The 6,916-nt window shown below is 39.9% G+C and overlaps 1 non-coding gene across 1 annotated transcript; it reads left to right on the top strand.

The window, feature by feature from the left end:
• The first annotated feature begins 3,840 nt into the window (after positions 1 to 3,840).
• Positions 3,841 to 3,966, top strand: LOC115803682 (U6atac minor spliceosomal RNA). Its single transcript, XR_004024453.1, has one exon. It is a non-coding gene; the product is annotated as a U6atac minor spliceosomal RNA (small nuclear RNA).
• Positions 3,967 to 6,916: the final 2,950 nt, after the last annotated feature.

Consider the following 6,916-nt stretch of genomic DNA (forward strand, 5'->3'; position numbering starts at 1 on the left):
AAGAGACAGAAGCAGAAAGAGAGAATGTAAATGAGTTGAGGAAGAGAATAAGCACCAAGTCACATGCATCAGTTTAAACTCAACTTTGCCACTTGAACCATGTGACTGTAGGTAAAATAACTAGGCTTTCTATGCTGTTTCTTGTCTGTCATTGAAGGGTGATAGGGATCTCTCTAGTATTAGGAGAATTCAATGAAATGCTCCAAGTCAAGCACTTAACATAATGCTGGATATAACATACTAAGCTCTTAATAACTATTAACATGTATTTCCTGTCAAACAAAATTATTACCCCTTGGTACATAATGTAATACCCCACCATCCTTAGCAAGCTATCATGACTACAGCAGCATAATCTTTAAAAAAAACAAAACCATATTCTAGGATATCCAGTTATAATAATGAAGAGTCACCAGGGCCCTGACATTTACCAAAGTTGAAGGTCATATCTAGTCTAATGTTAAAAATTCTTCAGAGGGGGAGGAGATCAAGATGGCGGGGCAGAAGGACGTGTAGCTCACCTCCCCGCACAAACACATCAAAAATACATGTACATGTGGAAAAATTCTCACAGAATACCAACTGAAAGCTGGCAGGAGATCTCTTATACAACTAAAACTATAAGAAAGATCCCCACGTAACCAGGTAGGGCAAAAAGGAATTTGGACAGGACGTGCACCCCTGGGAAGGCACTGTGAAAAAGGAAAGTTTCCCTCACCCTGGGAACCTCCTTCGCAGTGGCTGGGTGCTGAAACTCAGGCTTCAACAGACAGATCCAGGGAGAGGACTCAGTTTGGCTGCATGAAGACAGCCCGAAAGGCCTGGAGTGTGGTCCAGGCCAACAGAGTGGGTGTGTGCAGGATGGACCTGAGTCCGCCATAGGAACCTCATTATCAGCATGCTCGTGGTGCGGTGCAGCTTTGGCTTCAGCGGACTTTGGGAGCTCGCCCTCCCGGGAGGCAGGGTTGATGTCTGAGCTGATTGTCAATGCTCCCACAGTGGGGATAGGTCCAGGGGCTACACTAGCAGCAGCAGACTGTGAGTGCACAGACCAGGTGGCAGGAGGTGTCACAGAGTTGCATGTCCCAGTGACAGCCCCTGGGGAGAAGCACATAGTGGCTCCTTTCCCAGCAGCAGCACTCCAGTCCTGTCTATCTCACACCACAGTACACCTCACCCCGAACTGGACCCGGGGGTTTCTACTCCAACAACTGGGGAGCAGACCCTGCCCCTGACAGAGCTGTGACAGCCACAGAGCAAAGAGGAGGCCCTGCCCAACATCCAGTGCAGACTCCAGTCACCACAACACCAAACACACCCCTATCAAGGGGACAACAGACACACACTGAGGAAAACCGTGGCAGGCATCTATACCAAAAATAGCCCTTGCACAAAAAATACTGGACTCACACAGTTCACACAGGGATGTTCCCACATAAAAACAGCCCTTCAGGACCACTGTAGGTAACTGTTCCTCATAAATTCATAGAGTCAGAGAAATTTAAGTAAAATGAAACAGAGGAATTACTCCCAATTAAAAGAACAAGAGAAATCCCTTGAAAGAACAATGAAACAGATCTCTCTAGTCTACCAGACCCTGAGTTCAAAAAAGAGGTAATAAAAATGCTAAAGGAATTAACGGAGACTGTCAAAAGAAATGCAGATCACTGTAACAGGAACTAGGACCTATAAAGAGGAACCATTCAAAATTAGACAACTCAATTTCTGAGATAAAAACTGAGCTAAAGGCAATGAATAACAGCCTAAATAATGCAGAAGAATAAGTGATCTGGAAGCTAGAATAATGGAAATCACCCCATCAGAACAGCAGACAGAAAGACAAGTGAAAAGAAAGAAAAGAAAGCAACATATGAGATCTATGGGATAACATAAAGCATGCCAACCTATGCACAATACGGGCTCCAGAAGAAGAAGAAAGAGAAAAGGAATCAAAGATGTATTTGAAGAAATTATGGCTGAAAACCTCCCTGATCTAAAGAAGGAGACAGATATCCAAGTACAGGAAGCACAGAGGCTCCCAAATAAAAGGAACCCAAAGAGACCCACACCAAGATGTATCATTAAAATGGCAAAAATTAAAGATGAAGAGAGGATTCTAAAGGCAGCAAGAGAAAAACAAAGAGTCAGTTACAAGGGAACCCCCATAAGGCTATCAGCTGATTTCTCTACAGAACCTTTTTCAGGCCAGAAGGGAGGAGCAAAATATATTCAAAGTACTGAAAGGGAAAAACCTGAAACCAAGGATACTCTACCCAGCAAGACTATCACTTAGAATAGGAGAGATAAAGAATTCCTCAGAGAAGCAAAAACTAAAAGAATACAGCAATACTAAAACTGAAAGAAAGAGTGAAAGTTCTTCTCTAAATAGAAAAGAAGCAAGATTCTATAGGAAAGGGAAAATCACAATACAAAAGGCAAATATTTAAAAGGATTGAAGATCACTTAAACAAGCTAGTACATAGACTTTAAAAAAAAATCAAAAAAATTCTGAAAGCAATTATAACTACAACGAACAGCAAAAGTATAAACATGAAGATGTAAAATAGGACATCAAGATCACAAAACATAGGTGAGGGGAATAAGAAAATGTAGATCTTTTAGAATGTGTTGGGAACTTCCCTGGTGGTGCAGTGGTTAAGAATTCACCTGCCAATGCAGGGGACACGGGCTCGATCCCTGGTCCGGGAAGATCTCACATGCCGCAGAGCAACTAAACCTGTGCACCAGAACTACTGAAGCCTGAGCGCTCTAGGGCCTGCATGTCACAACTACTGAGCCCACATGCTGCAACTACTGAAGCCCGCGTGTTCTAGGGCCTGTGTGCCGCAACTACTGAGCCAGGGTGCTGCAACTACTGTAGCTCACACACCTAAAGCCTGTGCTCCACAACAAGAGAAGCCACTGAAATGAGAAGCCCACGCACCAGTACGATGAGTAGCCTCCACTCACCACAACTAGAGAAAGCCCACGCACAGCAATGAAGACCCAACACAGCCAAAAAAAAAGAATGTGTTTGAACTTATATGACTATCAGTCTAAAGCAAGCAGATATAGTTATGGGTTAACATACTTGAAAACCAGGCTAATCACAAATTAAAAATATATAAAAGATTCACAAAAACCAAAAAGAAAGAAACTCAAGCACAATTTTTAAAAAAACCCATCAACCTACAAAATGGAAAAGCAAAAAAAAAAAAAAAAAAAAGGAACAAAGAAGAAATACAAAATCAAATGGAAAACAAGGTTTAAAATGGCAATAAATACATACTTATCATAATTACTTTAAATGTCAATGGAATAATGCTCCAATCAAAAGACACAGAATGGCAGACTGGATAATAAAACAAGACCTACCTAATTAAAATTCAGGAGAGGAAAAAAATATTCAGCAAACAATTCAGGTGAGTATCTCAAAACATTACTCTGCCTCACCACCATAAGTCATGCTGCCTCAGGCTCCCTGGTTAAAATTTTCTAAGACTAGTGGGAAAGGGTTTTAGCAAGATACCCAAGACAGTCTGACTTAAAGTGTGAATCCTTTGTGCCTACATGGACACACAGACATACACACACACACAATTTTGGAACAATATTTGTGTTTGCATATGTATAAAATTTTTGAAGATCTATTTCATAGCTTTTTGGAAATATTTCCCAAAGTAAGGGCAATATCACATTGGTTTTAAAATACAGTCCATCAGAAGAAAGTGTATGCTGTTACTTTAAATCTCATTCCAGAAGGTTAGTTGTGCTGTTCAGGAATTATACCTCAGTCAATTGCTGTCAGCTAAACATTTCATCAAAAAATTCTCTATTCCAGTGTTGTATAAAAGGAGACAAGGTTAGCACTCCCCTTGACAACAATGGAAGAGGCCCTTGGGCCTGACAACATGCATATGGTTAAGGCATTTCTACCTACTTAGTGGCATCTAACCATTGTTTTTTATCCAGATTGGAAGGGAAGAGGTAAAATTGTCACTATTCGCAGATGACATGATACTATATATAGAAAACCCTAAGGACTTCACACAAAAACTACTAGATCTAATAAATGAATTCAGCAAAGTAGCAGGATACAAGATTAACATTCAGAAATCAGTGCATTTATTTACACTAACAATGAAATATCAGAAAAAGAATGTAAAAAAAATACCTTTTAAAATTGCACTAAGAAAATAAAATACCTAGGAATAAACCTTTCCAAGGAGGTGAAAGACTTATTTGCTGAGAACTATAAAAACATTAATAAATTAAAGAGGATTTAAAGAAATGGAAAGATATCTCATGTTCTTGGGTTGGAAGAGTTAACATTGTTAAAATGGCAATACTGCCCAAAGCAATCTACAGATTTAATACCACCCCTATCAAATTATCCATGACATTTTTCACAGAACTAGAACAAATAATCCTAAAATTTATATAGAACCATAAAAAACCCAGAATTGCCAAAGCAATCCCAAGGGGGGAAAAAAAAAAAAGCAGGAGGCATAAATCTCCCAGACTTCAGACAATACTACAAAGCTACAGTAATCAAAACAGTGTGGTATTGGTACAAAAACAGACATACAGATAAGTGGAACAGAACAGAGAGCCCAGAAACAAACCCACACACCTCCAGTCAATTATTCTTTGAAAAAGGAGGCAAGAATACAAAATGGGAAAAAAGTCTCTTGAGCAGGTGGTGCTGGGAAAGTTGGACAGCTGCATGTAAATCAATGAAGTTAGAACACACACTCACACTATGCACAAAAATAAACTCAAAAGGCTTAAAGACTTAAATATAAGACCTGACACTATAAAACTCCCAGAAGAGAGAATAGGCGAAACATTCTCTGACATAAATTGTACCAATGTTTTCTTAGGTCAGTCTCCCAAGGCAATAGAAATAAAAACAGAAATAAACAAATGGGACCTAATCAAACTTACAAGCTTTTGCACAGCAAAGGAAACCATAAAACAACCAAAAAGACAACCTACGGAATGGGAGAAAATATTTGTAAACGATGTGCCCAACAAGGACTTAATCTCCAAAATAAACAAACAGCTCACGCAGCTCAACAATAACAACAAAAACAAACCCAATCAAAAAAAATGGGCAGAAGACCTTAATAGACATTTCTACAAAGCAGACATACAGATGGCCAGTAGACACATGAAAAGATGCTCAACATCACTAATTACTAGAGAAATGCAAATCAAAACTACAATGAGGTACCACTTCACACAGGTCAGAATGGCCATCATTAAAAAGTCTACAAATAACAAATGCTAGAGAAGGTGTGGAGAAAAAGGAATCCTCCTACACTGTTGGTGGGAATGTAAGTTGGTACAGCCACTATGGAAAACAGTATGGAGCTTCCTCAGAAAACTAAAAATAGAGGTACCATATTATCCAACAATCCCATTTCTGGACATATACCTGCACGAAACTATAATTCAAAAAGATACATGCAGCCCAGTGTTCATAACAGCACTATTCACAATAGCCAAGACATGGAAACAACCTAAATGTCCATCGACAGATGAATGGATAAAGAAGACGTGGTACATATATACAATGGCTTACTACTCAGCCATAAAAGAGAATGAAATAATGCCATTTGCAGCAACATGGATGCAACTACAGATTATCATATTAAGTGAAGTAAGTCAGAAGGAGAAAGACAAATACCATATGATATCACTTATATGTGGAATCTAAAATATGGCACAAATGAACTTATCTACAAAACAGAAACAGACTCACAGACATAGAGAACAGACTTGTGGTTGCCAAGGGGGAGGGAGAGGGATGGACTGGGAGTTTGGGGTTAGTAGATGCAAACTATTACATTTAGAATAGATAAACAACAAGGTCCTACTATATAGCACAAGGAACTGTATCCAGTCTCCTGGGATAAAGCATAATGGAAAAGAGTATTAAAGAAAGAATGCTGCTTCCATGTCTTGGCTATTGTAAACAGCACCGCAATGAACACTGGGGTGCATGCATCCTTTCGGACCATGTTTTTCTCCAGGTATATGCCCAGGAGTGGGATTGCAGGATCATATGGTAGCTCTATTTTTAGTTTCTTAAGGAACCTCCATACTGTTTTCCATAGTGGCTGCACCAATTTACATTCCCACCAACAATACAGGAGGGTTCCCTTCTCTCCACACCCTCTCCAGCATTTATTGTTTGTGGATTTTTTGATGATAGCCATTCTGACAGTTGTGAGGTGATATCTCACTGTAGTTTTGATTTGCATTTCTCTAATAATTAGTGATGTTGAACATCTTTTCATGTGCCTCTTGGCCGTCTGTATGTCTTCTTTGGAGAAATGTCTGTTTAGGTCATGGAAGCAACCTAAATGTCCAACGACAGAAGAATAGATAAAGAAGATGTGGTACATATATACAATGGAATATTACTCATCCATTAAAAAGAATAAAATAATGCCATTTGCAGCAACATGGATGGATCTAGAGATTGTCATACTGAGTGAAGTCAGACAGAGAAAGAGAAATAACGCTTATGTGCAGAATCTAAAAAAAAATGAAACAAATGAACTTATTTACAAAACAGAAACAGACTCACAGACGTAGAGAATGAACTTATGGTTACGGGGGGATGGGTGAGGGGTAGGGATAGTTAGGGAGTTTGGGATTGACATGTACACACTGATATATATATATATATATATATATATTTTTTTTTTTTTTTTTTTTTTGCGGTACGCGGGCCTCTCACTGTTGTGGCCCCTGCCGTTGCAGAGCACAGGCTCCAGACGCACAGGCTCAGCGGCCATGGCTCACAGGCCTAGCCATTCCGTGGCATGTGGGATCTTCCCGGACCGGGGCACAAACCCGTGTCCCCTGCATCGGCAGGTGGACTCTCAACCACTGCGCCACCAGG

The sequence above is a fragment of the Delphinapterus leucas genome, chromosome 2 (assembly GCF_059928025.1).
Source record: "Delphinapterus leucas isolate spDelLeu-1000000601 "Yukka" chromosome 2, BTC_Dleu_Yukka2, whole genome shotgun sequence".
NCBI lineage: Eukaryota > Metazoa > Chordata > Mammalia > Artiodactyla > Monodontidae > Delphinapterus > Delphinapterus leucas.